Source organism: Malus domestica, chromosome 01, assembly GCF_042453785.1.
Source record: "Malus domestica chromosome 01, GDT2T_hap1".
NCBI classification, from domain to species: Eukaryota; Viridiplantae; Streptophyta; class Magnoliopsida; order Rosales; family Rosaceae; genus Malus; species Malus domestica.
The window spans coordinates 22,571,498-22,585,353 of record NC_091661.1 but is presented as its reverse complement, the minus strand read 5'-3'; the positions used below and the strand labels follow the sequence as shown (position 1 = coordinate 22,585,353).

Sequence of the window (13,856 nt, the reverse complement as noted above, 5' to 3'; positions counted from 1 at the left end):
TAGTCATGTGCGAGCCGGTGCAACTGTTTATTCTCATGCTTGAGCCCTCTAATCTCCTGTTTGAGACTCATCACTTCGGCCGCCAATGATTCAACTTGGCGGGTTCGAGCAAATAGGCGTTGGGCCATATTAGACACAGAACCTGCACACTGAACACTGAGAGCCAGTGAATCCTTAATAGCTAACTCATCAGACCGTTTGGAAAGTAGTCTGTTATCTTTGGGAGTGAGAAGGTTCCTGGCCACCACCGCAGCGGTCATATCATTCTTCATCACGGAATCCCCAACGGTAAGAGGACCAGTAGGGGAGACGAAGGATGGGCGCCATATGTTGTCTGGAGAAGGCGGGGCTGCCTCTTCAACAAGGTTCAAGTCAAAACGACGGTCGGAGGGGCCAGACATTTTCAAAGGTATTGAAGAGAGAAGAGGTCGGACAAATCAAGATCTTAGAAGTGCAAGAATGGAGCTTCTACTGGTGGAGATTCAAGTGTGCTTTGGAACTTAATGCCAGCCCCTATAAAAAGCTGCACTCGACGGAGCTTCAGACATCGAAGAGGCGCCTGCTCAGAAATCGAAGAGGCGTTTGCTTTCTCAAAAGCTGGGCTGCTTAGAGACCACGAGGGTTGATCTCATAAATCGAAGAGGTGTTTGCTTTCTCAAAAGTTGGGCTGCTCAAAGACCACGAAAGCCGATCTCAGAAATCGAAGAGGCGCTCGCTTCCTCAAAAGCTGGGCTCCTCAGAGACCACGAGGGCCGATCTCAGAAATCAAAGAGGCACCTACTTTTCCAGCCTTGTCAGCACCTGTCACACGCACACTCAACTTTGCGGAAATTATGGGTATTCTGTCGAAGACTTCTGGGGAAGTAGAAAACACATGAATCTTACTGTCCAATCACCCACTTCCCACACGCAGCAATAGCTCATGGGTACCACAGATAACTTTGCCAAAGTTCTCTGCCAAAGTTGAGCACGTGAAGTTTGCAGCTCCCACTACATCGCTCTGACCAAGAAGGGTAAAAGAATAGCAAAGAAACAGCACTAACAAAGTTTAGACCCATAAATTTTGAAGGTCTAGCTACCATATTATTACCCACAAGGGTAAAGGAACAGTACCACTGTTGGATAATTGGAAAGTCCCTGTGTGTCAACCTCTGTGCCTCGTGGCAAGGTAGACTAGCAAACATGCCCAACCTTTACTCACATTCGAGAAAACACTCCCAATAAGATTGCTTGCTCCAAAATCGAAGAGGCACCGTCCTCCGAATCTCGAGAGCCAGACTCCCAACATGACTACTTTCTCAAAAATCGAAGAGAGGGTAAAGGAACAGTACCATTGCTGGATAATTGGAAAGTCCCTGTGTGTCAACCTCTGTGCTTCGTGGCAAGGTAGACTAGCAAACATGCCCAACCTTTACTCACATTCGAGAAAACACTCCCAACAAGATTGCTTGCTCCAAAATCGAAGAGGCACCGCCCTCCGAATCTCGAGAGCCAGACTCCCAACATGATTACTTTCTCAAAAATCGAAGAGACACTGCTCCCCGAATCTTGAGAGCCAGACCCCCAGCATGATTGCTTTCTCAAAAATCGAAGAGGCATCGTTCTCCGAATCAATCGAAGAGGCGCTCGCTTTCTCAAAAGCTGGGCTGCTCAGAGACCACGAGGGCCGATCTCAGAAATCGAAGAGGCACCTTCTTTTCTAGCCTTGTCAGCACCTGTCACATGCACACTCAGCTTTGCGGAAATTATGGGCATTCTGTCGAAGACTTCTGGTGAAGTAGAAAGCACATGAATCTTACTGTTCAATCACCCACTTCCCACACGCAACAATAGCTCATGGGTACCACAGATAACTTTGTCAAAGTCTCTGCCAAAGTTGAGCACGTGAAGCTTGCAGCTCCCACTACATCGCTCTGACCAAGAAAGGTAAAAGAATAGCAAAGAAACAGCACTAACAAAGTTTAGACACATAAATTTTGAAGGTCTAGCTACCATATTATTACCCACAAGGGTAAAGGAACAGTACCACTGCTGGATAATTGGAAAGTTCCTGTGTGTCAACCTCCGTGCTTCGTGGCAAGGTAGACTAGTAAACATGCCCAACCTTTACTCACATCCGAGAAAACACTCCCAACAAGATTGCTTACTCCAAAATCGAAGAGGCACCGCCTTCCGAATCTCGAGAGCCAGACTCCCAACATGATTACTTTCTCAAAAATCGAAGAGACACTGCTCCCCGAATCTCGAGAGCCAGACCCCCACCATGATTGCTTTCTCAAAAATCGAAGAAGCATCGTTCTCCGAATCTCGAGAGCCAGATACCACATACCACTTTTTCAAAGTGCTCTGACAGAGTTAAAACATGTGAAGCTGGCAGCTCCCACTACCGTGCTATGACCAAGCAGGGTAAAGGAATAGCATTACTACTTGTTGTTAGGGAGACTCCTATATATGTCGACCTCCATCCCCAACGGACAGGCAGACCTGCAAAAATGCTCAACCCTTCCTCATATCTGAGAGGGCACTCCCAACGAAGCCTTTCGAAATATTCAGCTTTCTTTCCCCCCGATAATACCTCTGCAAACAAGCTATACTAGAGCAAGAATATCTCATATCATCAGGGTTAAAAGCAAGAGTATCCCATATCATGCTTTTTCCCTGTCTTTTCCTTTGGCCTTGTTTTTACCTGCAAGACAAGGAGAAAGAGAGCAATCAGTCAGCACTTGAAATCAAGCTCCCAGCCAGGAACTGACAGCCTGGAACCCCTTACCTGATTACTTACCTGGCATTGCTCTCGAGTACTCATCTTCAACATCTTATGTTGCCAGGGAAGATACCGCATCTGCTTGAGGAACAGATAGGGCAAGTGCGAATGATACAAGGAAGCATGTGGAGACAAGCGTAACAGCACACGTGCCGATCCATCCATTACTTTGTCAAAAGCAAAAGTATCCCATATCAGCAGGGTCGAACGTACTCTAGATTTGATGGACTTGTTTTGACCCTCAAATTCTTCAGTCGGCCTTATACTCTGGAGGAAACCAGAAAACCCTCCAGCTCAGTTCAAGAATAAGCCTGTGGAAAGTTACTTCTTCAAAAGCAAAAGTATCCCATATCATCTCTTCTCATTTTTCTTCTCTTTATCCTTCATGCTGCTGCAAGATGGGGAGAAGGTGAACAATCAGCCGGAGCTCTGATTGCTTACCTTGTCTGTCACCTCTTTCAGCAAATCCCCTAGCTCGGCGACTTGGGGGACTCCTACTACATGGTTTGTATCGCGCTTGACCAAGCCTGAAACTACAAGTAAGCTTCAAGTGAAATTGATACATTACCTTGTGCATCTCCACCAGTTAAAGATACCACCCCTGGATGGAGGAAGAGTACTTCCAGAGAAGCTGCCACATCTACCTATGAGACAGATAAAGCAAGTCAAGATGATACCACACTCCGATACTTAGAAGTTTCGTGATTACGAGATCATTCTCCCATAATATTTCCTAATGTCATTTGTACTCTAATGTCATTTGTACTAAATCATTCACTTGTACTCACTAAAGGAGAGCTTAAACCTATGTACTTGTGTAAACCCTTCACAATTAATGAGAACTCTTCTACTCCGTGGACATAGCCAATCTGGGTGAACCACGTACATCTTGTGTTTGCTTTCCTATCTCTATCCATTTATATACTTATCCACACTAATGACCGGAGCAATTTAGCGAAGATCACAAAAAGCGACCGTTTTCGCTACCTAGGATCTATCTTACAAGAGAACGGAGAATTAGATGGAGATCTCAACCATAGAATACGAGCTGGATGGATGAAGTGTAAGAGTGCATCCAGCATGTTGTGTGACCGTCGTAGGCCACTGAAGCTCAAGGGAAAATTTTATAAGACGGCAATAAGGCCAGCGATGTTGTATGGCACAGAATGTTGGGCGGTGAAACATCAACACGTACACAAAATGGGTGTAGCAGAGATGAGGATGCTTCGTGGGATGTGTGGGCACACGAGAAAGGATAAGATTGAGAATGAGGATATCCGAGGTAAAGTAGGAGTAGCCGAAATTGAAGGAAAGATGAGAGAAAATCGGTTCCGGTGATTTGGACATGTGCAAAGAAGGCCGACTGACGCTCCGGTTCGAAGATGTGACTACGGGACAGAGGTTCAGGGCCGAATGGGTAGAGGAAGACCTAGGAAAACTTTGGAAGAGACTCTAAGAAAAGGCTTAGAGTACTTGGATCTAACGGAGGACATGACACAAAACCGAGCGCAATGGCGTTCTAGGATTCATATAGCCGACCCCACTTAGTGGGAAAAGGCTTTGTTGTTGTTGTTGTTGTTGTTGGGTGCCATCTTCTCGGTCCTCCTGCTGTAATTGCTATTTGGTAACTTCTTTGTCCTTATGGACTTCGGTAACCTCTACGGGGGTAAAGGTCTTCTTCTTTGATTCTTTCAACATTTGCACAGTGCATCGTCGGGATGAAACCTGGTCAGACTTGATCTCTTTGACTCCTCCTCCCGGGATGCGAAATCAGATTTTTTTATACTTGACGGAAGTGACGGCATCCAGCTTGATCAACCAAAGTCTCCCAAGAATCCCATTGTAGGGAGACCGGTCGCTTACGATCGTAAATGTTTGCTTTGAGACGACTGGCGGTGTTTTTACATCAAGTGTGATATGACCGATGGCAGTTGAGGTGTGTCCGTTGAATCCAGTAAGTACCTCTGCCCGGCGTATGATTGTACTTTATAGGCCCATCTTTTGAATGACCGAAAGTTGAAGTAGGTTGACTGCACTTCCATTGTCAACCATCATCCTGTCGACTATAGCATGGGCTAGTTGGACAGATACTACTAATGCATCATCGTGTGGGAAGTCGACTCCTTCCGCATCCTGCTCTGTGAAGCCAATGATAGGTCCATGTTGGGTATCAACTGCTTGAACTTGTGAAATTAGTAAAGCCTGCTGGATCTTCCTCTTTTTGGAGTTATTAGTGGCCTCCAAGTGCTCGGATTCAGCGAAAATGCCATTGATTCGAATCATCTTAGTTGGTGGCTCATCATCTCCGTCTGCATTCCTTTTTTGGCTGCTCAGCTGGCTTGTCCAAATATCTATTGACTTTCCCTTCTTTCACGAGTTTCTCTAGGTAGTTCTTCCAAGTATAGCAGTCGTTGGTTGTGTGCCTAGGACCTCGGTGGAATGCGCAATATTTGGTGTGGTCCAACTTAGAAGTATCTCCTTTTGACTGTTTCGGCAACTTGAACCATGGCTCATTCTTGATGTCACGAAGGATTTGATGAATCGGAATTGAGAATTTTGAATAGTTATTGGTTATCAGGCCTTCTTTGGTCGTGGGTCGGTCCTTGCGCTTGACCTCCTGCCTGCCCTTGCTGGGTTGCTTTCCATCCTCCTTCTTTTGAGTAGATGCCAACTCTTTTCTAGGCTGTTTGGGAACCTTTTCTGCTTGTCGAGCTTCGTCCCAAAGTGCATGCTTCTCTGCTAGAGCAAAGGAATCTGCCAGAGTTAGGTCTTCTTTCATGATCATTTCTCCAAACAGTGGGTGATCTGCTGGTAGTCCTTTTTGGAAAGCTGCACTTGCAATCGAGTTATCGCATCCGACGTTCTTCGCCTTCTCTGCTTTGAATCTCTTCACGTAATCGCGAAGTGACTCTTTTGGGTTTTTCTTTACGTTGAACAAGTGATCGGACTTTTTCTTGATCGAACGATAAGATGAATATTCTTTGGTGAAAACCAAGGAAAGATCATCAAAATTCTGGATGGATCGTGCCGGCAAGGTATGAAACCAATCTTGTGCCTCGCCTTGTAAAGTAGTGGCGAATATTTTGCACATAAGGGCATCATTATTCCGATAGAGGACCATCGCACTTCGGTAATGTTTCAAGTGTCTTTCGGGACCCTCGTCTCTTTTGAAAGATGTGAAGTGTGGCATGTTGAACTTGCGCGAAGGCTCTGCCTGCTCGATTTCGTCCGTGAAAGGTGACCTACTTATGTTGGACATATCTCGCCTTAGTGTTTCGTCAACCATTTCGTTGCGTCGGAAATCACGCATCCGTTCATTGAAAAGCCTTTCTACCTCTTCTTGGATTTGTCTTTGTTGGGGTAGCGGAGTCTTCGGCTGCGCCTGGTCTCGACCTGCCGGCCTAGGCTGCTCTTCTACGCGCTCGGCTCGTCTATGTCGTGGCTGCGGTGTATGAGATGGATTCCTAGCAGGCGAAGGATTTTTTTGCGGGCTGCCGGTTGAACTAGAATCGGACTGAACGATTGTTTCCTTCCGTTTGCCAGGCTGACTGCTCCGATGTGATGTGGAAGATACTCATTGCGGGCTTAACCGCGAATGAATACTTTGTCTGGAAGGCTGCCCATGTTGATTATCAAAGCGTGGCCCCAACCGTGAATGTATACTTGCCCTCGGGCCTAGTCGAAAGTGCACGCTCCTTCGTGCGCTAAGACGGGAGTATACGCTATCTCGGGGGCCCAATCGAGAGTGTGCACTACCTGAATGCTCCGTTTGTGGTTGGTTGAGTGGCTGCTTTCCAGGACGCTGCTTGAGAGGTTCCTCGCCTGCCCTTGTCCTACTTCGGGATACTTCATCTGGGGCACGTTGGATCTCAGTGCGTTGCAAAAGTTGATTCACCAAGGTTGTTTGTTGTGCAAGGGCACTCGTCAACTCTATGACTTGTCGGGACAAGTTTTGTTCGCCATTCGGATTAGAAGAACTTGGGTGGAATGCACCTCCTTGAACAATAGAAGGGTGATTGGCTCCAAGTGCGAGATTTGAGTTGGGGAATGTCAAATCTGCGGAGAAAAGTGGTGAAAATACCCCAGCCTCGATGATTGGTCCGGATGGTTGAGATTGTCTCTGGCCGACTTGAGCAGCTTGAGAAACCTTGAGAGCAGGCTGGGCCGCAGGAGCAGGCTGGATCACGGGAGCAGGCTGGATCACGGGAGCAGGCTGGATCACGGGAGCAGGCTGGATCAGTGGAGCAGGCTGGGCTACATGAGCAGGCTGGATCACGGGAGCGGGCTGCACAGTGCGTGGTGCATGCGAATGCGAAGCTTGGGTTTGGGCCCGTGCAAACTTGGATGGCACGGCTTGGGCCATGGTGGAACTTCGTGGTGGTGGTGCCACTCTGCTTACGACCGTATTTTGCCTCGTGGATCTCCGTAATCCCATTTCTTGAGTATTTGAATTCTCACTTATGGTATTTTCTAAATTTCTAGCCATTATATTTTTCTTATACGTTTTATCAAAGAACCTTTGCAAGTAAAAAATTCTAATAATAAGAACATATGAAAAATATTCAAATGGACTAAAAAATAGAGAAAAAACCTTTTTGTGCGAGAGTCTTCTACGATGATGGATTTCAACTCTCAATAAAAGCACCAATTTGTGGATGCAAATTTTCTCCCCTTCGATCTTGGACGATTTTGCACCTACAAAACAACTAGCACCTTAGGTTAAGGCCAAAAGCCTCACGCGCCCTCGATGAATGGGGGGGCTTTGGCCGAAGAACCTCCGATGCCAAAGTTAGAATTTTAGAAAGAAATAGTGTTTAAAGTGTTTTGGAATTTTTGCAAGAGGATTGGAATGAGTTTTTGGTGAAAATAGGAGCCTATTTATAGGATTAGGCTTCTCCATTTTCTTCAAGGAATGGCCGGCCACTCTCTCCATTTTTTGGTGAATTTGTGGTTTAATTAGCCACTTTATTGGCTAATAAAATATGATAGAAATAAATGGGGTGTTATCAAATTGAATATAGAAATAAATGGGGTGTTATCAAATTGAATGATTAGCTTTATTTGGGTAATAAGATGGAGAAAATCAAAAAGGTAAAGAATAAAGGGAGGAAATGTGGCCGGCTACTAGGTGGGAATTTTAGGTTTTATTTTTGGTTTAATTAGCCAATTAATTGGCTAATTAAATATGAAAGGAAATGTTATAGTAATTATGTTATTGATTGGCTAATAAAAGGGAAGAAATGGTGGGAAAAAGTAACAAAAAGGTAATGGTTTAGGTTTTGAATGGGATAGCCGGCCCTATAGTATTTTTTAGGTTTGAGTGGATGTTTCAAATTGATAATTAAGGGATTGATTAGGTGATTAATCCCTTAATTAGTCAATTTTTAGGAAACATGAAAGGAAAATATTATTTAGCTAATTGATTAGCTAAATAATGGAATATAAAACATATAAAATGAATTAGGTTTTGGGAATTACCTTATAGAAAGGATTTGATGAAATAGGCTTTAAATCGTTACCTATTTTGAGCACTTTTGATTTGGTTGAAAGATAATTTCCTGCTGCTTGCGCGTAGGAATCCCGGTATGCCTCAAGGGTATTTTTGTCCTCTTTCGTTCAAAAGTCCACGTGTCGCCTATTGAATATTTTTTGCTCCACAATATTGATCCTCATAAACAATAAAAATATTATTTGACAATTAATATTAAGTTTCCACAATAATAAAAGCCATATATATATATATATATATATATATATGGGATAGGATCAAGGGACAAACATTTTGACAAATATTTGTACACTGTTTTTAAACCTTTAGATTACAAAACATCCAAAGGTTCATATTCATTCATTAAATGACATGGATGCTTAAGTGGATTTTAACTAATATTAAACATAAAAATAAAATTCAAAAAGCATAAACTATGGAAGGTAATTAAAATTAAAATTCAAAAGGAAGAAACCCTAGTTTTATTGATTTGAAGTCTTGTAACCTCCATCTCCCTCTTTGCCGATGAGGTTTGCAACTTTCATAGGATTGATATGAAATTTTGATGCCTTCTATAATGAATCAAGCTATTAATCTCTTGAATCTTCATTACGTAAGCAAAACGTACAAAACCCTAAACCGTATATATTGTTCATATATGTAGGGTGGTTAAATTACGTTTTGCAAAATCCTTTTAGTTTTGTCGATTTAGGTCATTGATGACTTTTCTGCTTTTTTTAGCTTTTCAAATCAAACAAACAACTTGATTTCATTTGTCTGCGCTTTCATTTTTTTTTATTATAGCAGTTTCGTTTCCGCTGAGTATTAATCTTATCCCTAGTATCACTTTTTTTTTTTTTTAAATCATTCTTTTTTTGTTATTTATTAGGGTTCATTTTTTATAAAATGAAAGAGGAGATTTCATCCAAGGCATTGCAGGGAGGGAGATGGAGGTTACAGTATTTTCGTATGCCCCCACAGAGCTTTGCATTCCCTTGTACTGATGTGCCAGTTGCATTCCGAAAAAACTCCTTCGATAGGTACCGCTTCCTCTAAATTGTTATAATACAGATTCAAGGATTGCAGAAATGTAAAATTCTCTAAGAATTTCGGAATTGTCCCTAACAAGTTGTTGCAAGCGAGAGATAAGGTTTCAATACCTCTTAGTGATCTCAAATTTGATGGAATTGTCCCTTGGAAGAAGTTTTCTTGCAAGTAAAGATACCGTGTGGTTTTACAACTTCCAAGACTTGGAGGAATTTCACCAGACAACAGGTTTCCAGAAACATCAAAATGCTCTAGATTTATCAGTTGTCCGACTTCAATAGGAAGACAACTAGTCAAATGGTTACGAGATAAATCCAAATGAACATATGAAGAAGACAGATGAATTAATTCTGGGGATATGATACCAGTGAAATTGTTACCACCAAGAGTTAAGTTCACAAAATTGGGACATTGAGATAATGTTGAAGGGATGGTGCCCTGATGGTTGTTATCCTTGAGATGCAGATCAGTTAATCGACTCAAATTTCCAAAAGATGATGGAACATTCCCAGAGAGTGAGTTGTTTCCCATGTATACTTCATATAATTTGGTAAGCTTTCCTATTTCAGGGGGGATGAGACCTGAAAAATGGTTGCCAAACAGCGAAATGGCTTCCAGGTTATGCAGATTTTCCATCACATTTGGGATACTGCCAAATATACTATTATAGTCTGCGTAGAAATATACAAGTGAAGAAGACAGGTTGACTAAGCATTGAGGCAGCATACCCCCAAAGTTGTTTGCACCAATTGTCAAGTATTGTGGTATTAGTCAAATCGCTAAGAAAGCTCAAATCATCACCAATTCCCACACTTCCAAGATGGTTTGAATTAATAACAAACCGCCCAAGCTTGTGTAAATTTTTCAAAAAGAGGACTTCTTCTTGCAGTTGGTTTTCGCCTATTCCTAGAGAAAACAGATTTGAGGCGTTAGATATTGAAACAGGTATAGTTCCACTAAATTGGTTATCATCGATGGCAAAATTTTGGAGTCTTGGACAGGAATTGCCAAGTTTGAAGGCAAACTGGGTTTCAAAGGTTTCAAGAGAAGAGACATTAGATATTGAAACAGGAGGTTGTAATTACCTCCCACAGCAAAGGTTTTAAGAGAAGAGACTGTTGAGCAAAAATTGTACATAATATGTAAACAAATAATTCACTCGACACAATTTCACCCTTGTTCATTTTTCGAAGAGGGTTTTATTAATTCGAGTTCGACCCATTCTAGGCTATGCGCCTATTAATTACAACCATTCTTTTAGGAAAGGAATACCCTTTGATTCTAATTCGAATAAAATGTAACTTGAGGATTTTGGTGTTTGTTTGATTTTGTGACTGCACCTAGGTCGAATCCTAGATTGCCTACGTACCCTCTTGAGGGATCAAGTCACTCGTAGTTCAAGTATTTGTTGAGATTTGATGCCTTGTGCAGTTTCAACTCGTGCAGGCAAGGAGCATATTGCCTTATGCAGTTTTAGCTCATGCGGGCGAGGAGCATAGTGCCTTATGCAGTTTCAGCTCATGCGGGCGAGAAGCATTTGAAAATTTGATATGGCTTCATGCCATTTGAGACTTTTCTTCGGCTTTGTGCCATTTGAGACTTTGATACGGCTTCGTGCCCTTTGAAAACTTTTCTTCGGCTTCGTACCATTTTGGTATTTGATAACAGGAGTGAATTTAGTTTATATAAACCAGGGATTGGTTTCGGTTTCTCGGTTGTGTCTAAAACTTGATTTAGACTGCCTACGTATCCTTAACGGAATCAAACCGGCGTAGTTCATTAGCTTGATTGATTTTTGTGTTCAGACTTTTTAGGAAAATGAGGAGCCATTTGGATTGGATTTGAATAATTAATAGATAATGTAAATGACCCATTAATTTGAGTATGACAAACTGGGAGGGTTTTTAGGAGCACGTCACATCCACTTTTTCTTCTCCACAAGCGAACTTCACGTGAAGTACTTAGTTCAAAGTGGGATGAGGTTTGCTTTTCCTTTCATTAGAAAATGGGACTCAAAGTCTATCCCACATGAGGTGTATAGGTCAAAACTTATTTAGAGAACCTTTCTTTTTATTTTCAACACCATAAAAAAAAGAATGGGACTTTGAACCCACTTTGAATTTTCAAACATTCTGACAACAAGCTTTTACTCCTCCCTTTTTTCTATGTAACTTTAAAGCTTTAAAGTTCAAACACTCCTCTTCCATGTGAGCAAAACTTCACGTGAGGTGCAGATTTTGTTCACCCTTTTCCTTCACCTTGCGAGATGGTTTTTCAAATCTCTTTTTTTTCAATTCTAACACACGGTGCTCTTCCATCAGAAACCAAAGGTAGTTCCTCAATATTTGGGCTCCCGTGAAGTTCGTTTTTGAAATTCCTTTTGGGTTTGTCAACCGTTGATTTTCAAACGAAGATGGGTAAGATTTAGTGGAACTCAAACTCTTTTGAATTGTTCTAATTTATCTTCTTTTCCCCTTAAACCGTAGAGACCTTTTTATGCAGGCCACGGGCACTCTTTTCTTTCTGCTGTACTACTTTGCTTGTGTACTTCCTTTGTGGATCAGAGACTTGAAAACAAAAAGGGGGAGAAATCAAGCAGGTTACCCATTTTCGTTTTATGTTCTGAGTTTGTTTTATGTATTTGAAGTGGAATGAAACTCTAAATGTAATGAACTTTATCAATTCTTTCGTGCAGGCATCCCGGTATAGCGGCATCTCTTCGATTGGTTGTTGGACAAAACCATTTTGCACCCCCGAGTTAGTTGAAGAGAACTGTTGATTTATGGCTCCAAAGGTGAGAGTTTGCATCCTTAAATTCGTAGTAATGCATTCCTCGTAGATGCTGTATTTTGAATGAGTTTTGATGTATTTAGAGTGTAAGTATTCGTTGGCATTTCTGTTTCCACAGGGGAAATTATTTGACTGGTCTTGACAATGGGGATTTGGACACACTTTTTGTGTTCCCATTCGTATTTCGTCTTGAATACTTGCCATATTTTCTAATTAACACTTGTACAAAGGAATGCTTTTCCCAAAATCTTTTGTAGTTTTGACTTGTCTTCTAGTCCATTGGGTGTTTGCCATGTGAATGAGTTTTCTAAATAATTTGGCAGCAAGCTTCTCCTTCTTTGTAGACTTGGGACAACAAGTGTTTAATATAAAGGATTTGAACCTTCTTTTTTTTATCCCATCTTCTCGTGGCAAAGAAGGCTTTGAACCTTCTTTTAAATGTTTGTGGCAGAGAAGCAGGTGAGAAATTTTGACCTGATGAAAACACTCTGTTCTTTCTTCATGTGACAAAGAAGGTTTTGAACCTTCTTTTAGCTGTTTATTCAAAGATTGGGAAATTTCCTTTCTTTCCTTTTTGTCTTGTAGCAGTCTTTGGTCAAGAGTTGTGTTTGAAAACTTTTCTTCTTGTGGAATTGGACCAAGCAGGAGTCGGTCAAGGGAAGTTTTGGCTTTCTTTTTCTTTGCAAACCATCTTTTCCATTTTCTCTTTTTTTCTTTGACTCTATCCCAAATAGTTTTTCGTATCATTTTAGCCAAAAACATCTTCCATGTTTTGTACCCGTGGGTAGCAAAAACACCAAACAGAATAATTTCTTCTCTCTTTCTTGTGTTGCATCTTTGTATATGTTGCCTCCTTGCTGTCTTATTTCTCGGGAACTTAAGCTTAGAACTTTGAAACTGCACTTGACAATTTGGCGAAGGGGTAGACCATTTAAACTTGGTTAAAATTTCATGGGATTCTTGGAGATTATCTTTGCTGCAGCTGGGGGAGTCAGTGGATATTCAGAGTCTCCAACTCCATTTAATTGGTGAAGAACGCCAAACAAAGAGGCAAAGGTCTTATATGCCTTTGCTTATTTCCCTTTTTTCATTCATTTTTTGTTTGTCTGCAACTTTTTATTTGTGTTTGCTGCTGCAATGCTTTTTTTTGTTCTTCCTGCAACATAACATCAAACGAGAAGAAAAGAATAATTTTAACAGAACTTGCTTCATACCTGGTGATGAATGTTCTTCTTTTGGATCCTGATTCAAAAGCACAAAATGGTTGAATAGCTTGCTCTCTTTCCTGGCAGCACCTTGTTGCTTTCGGTATTTTCTCTAAAAGTTGCTCTTATTTTCTGCAGAGTTTCCCCTCTTTTTTTCTGTCTTTTCCCCCTTTTACTTGCTGCAGGTGATGCTTATTTATAGGCATCCTAGGAAAGCTCTGGAATTTGCTACGTGGGGGAAGTTGGAGGCCATGATCTCCTGCCACTTTTACTTAACCTCTCCCACTAACTTGTGCAGTTTTTTTCACACCCTGCAGAGAAGGAGGTTTCTGTGTTGCACGTTTTTCTTCCCCCTTTTGTAGGAAGAAATTCATATTTTATTTTTTTTATTTGTTTATTTCTGGATGTTGTTTTGTATGTAATGCTCATCCTCATCTTTTGGGCTGGATTGCATTTTGTTTTTTTTTCGGCCTTGTAGTTTGGCCCAATTTACATGGACTCTATTTTTTATATGTCATGTATTTTTATTGTTCAACAGAGACATTGAAAATTGAGGGAAGAA

General features: G+C 41.7%; 1 protein-coding gene and 1 long non-coding RNA gene across 2 annotated transcripts in view; one reads left to right on the top strand and one right to left on the bottom strand.

Annotated features, from left to right (window-relative positions):
* LOC108174601 (probable LRR receptor-like serine/threonine-protein kinase At3g47570) overlaps nucleotides 1-9,992 on the bottom strand; it is a 55,808-nt gene extending 45,816 nt beyond the window's left edge. Inside the window, exon 1 of the mRNA XM_070824988.1 lies at nucleotides 9,881-9,992. The gene's annotated coding sequence lies outside the window, so the exon portion shown is untranslated. The remainder of the gene's footprint in view (nucleotides 1-9,880) is intronic.
* A 1,437-nt stretch (nucleotides 9,993-11,429) lies between these two features.
* On the top strand, nucleotides 11,430-12,336 carry LOC139195993 (uncharacterized). The gene is made up of 3 exons (XR_011581087.1): nucleotides 11,430-11,716; nucleotides 11,802-11,898; nucleotides 11,995-12,336. It is a non-coding gene; the product is annotated as an uncharacterized lncRNA (long non-coding RNA).
* The last annotated feature ends 1,520 nt before the right edge of the window (nucleotides 12,337-13,856 follow it).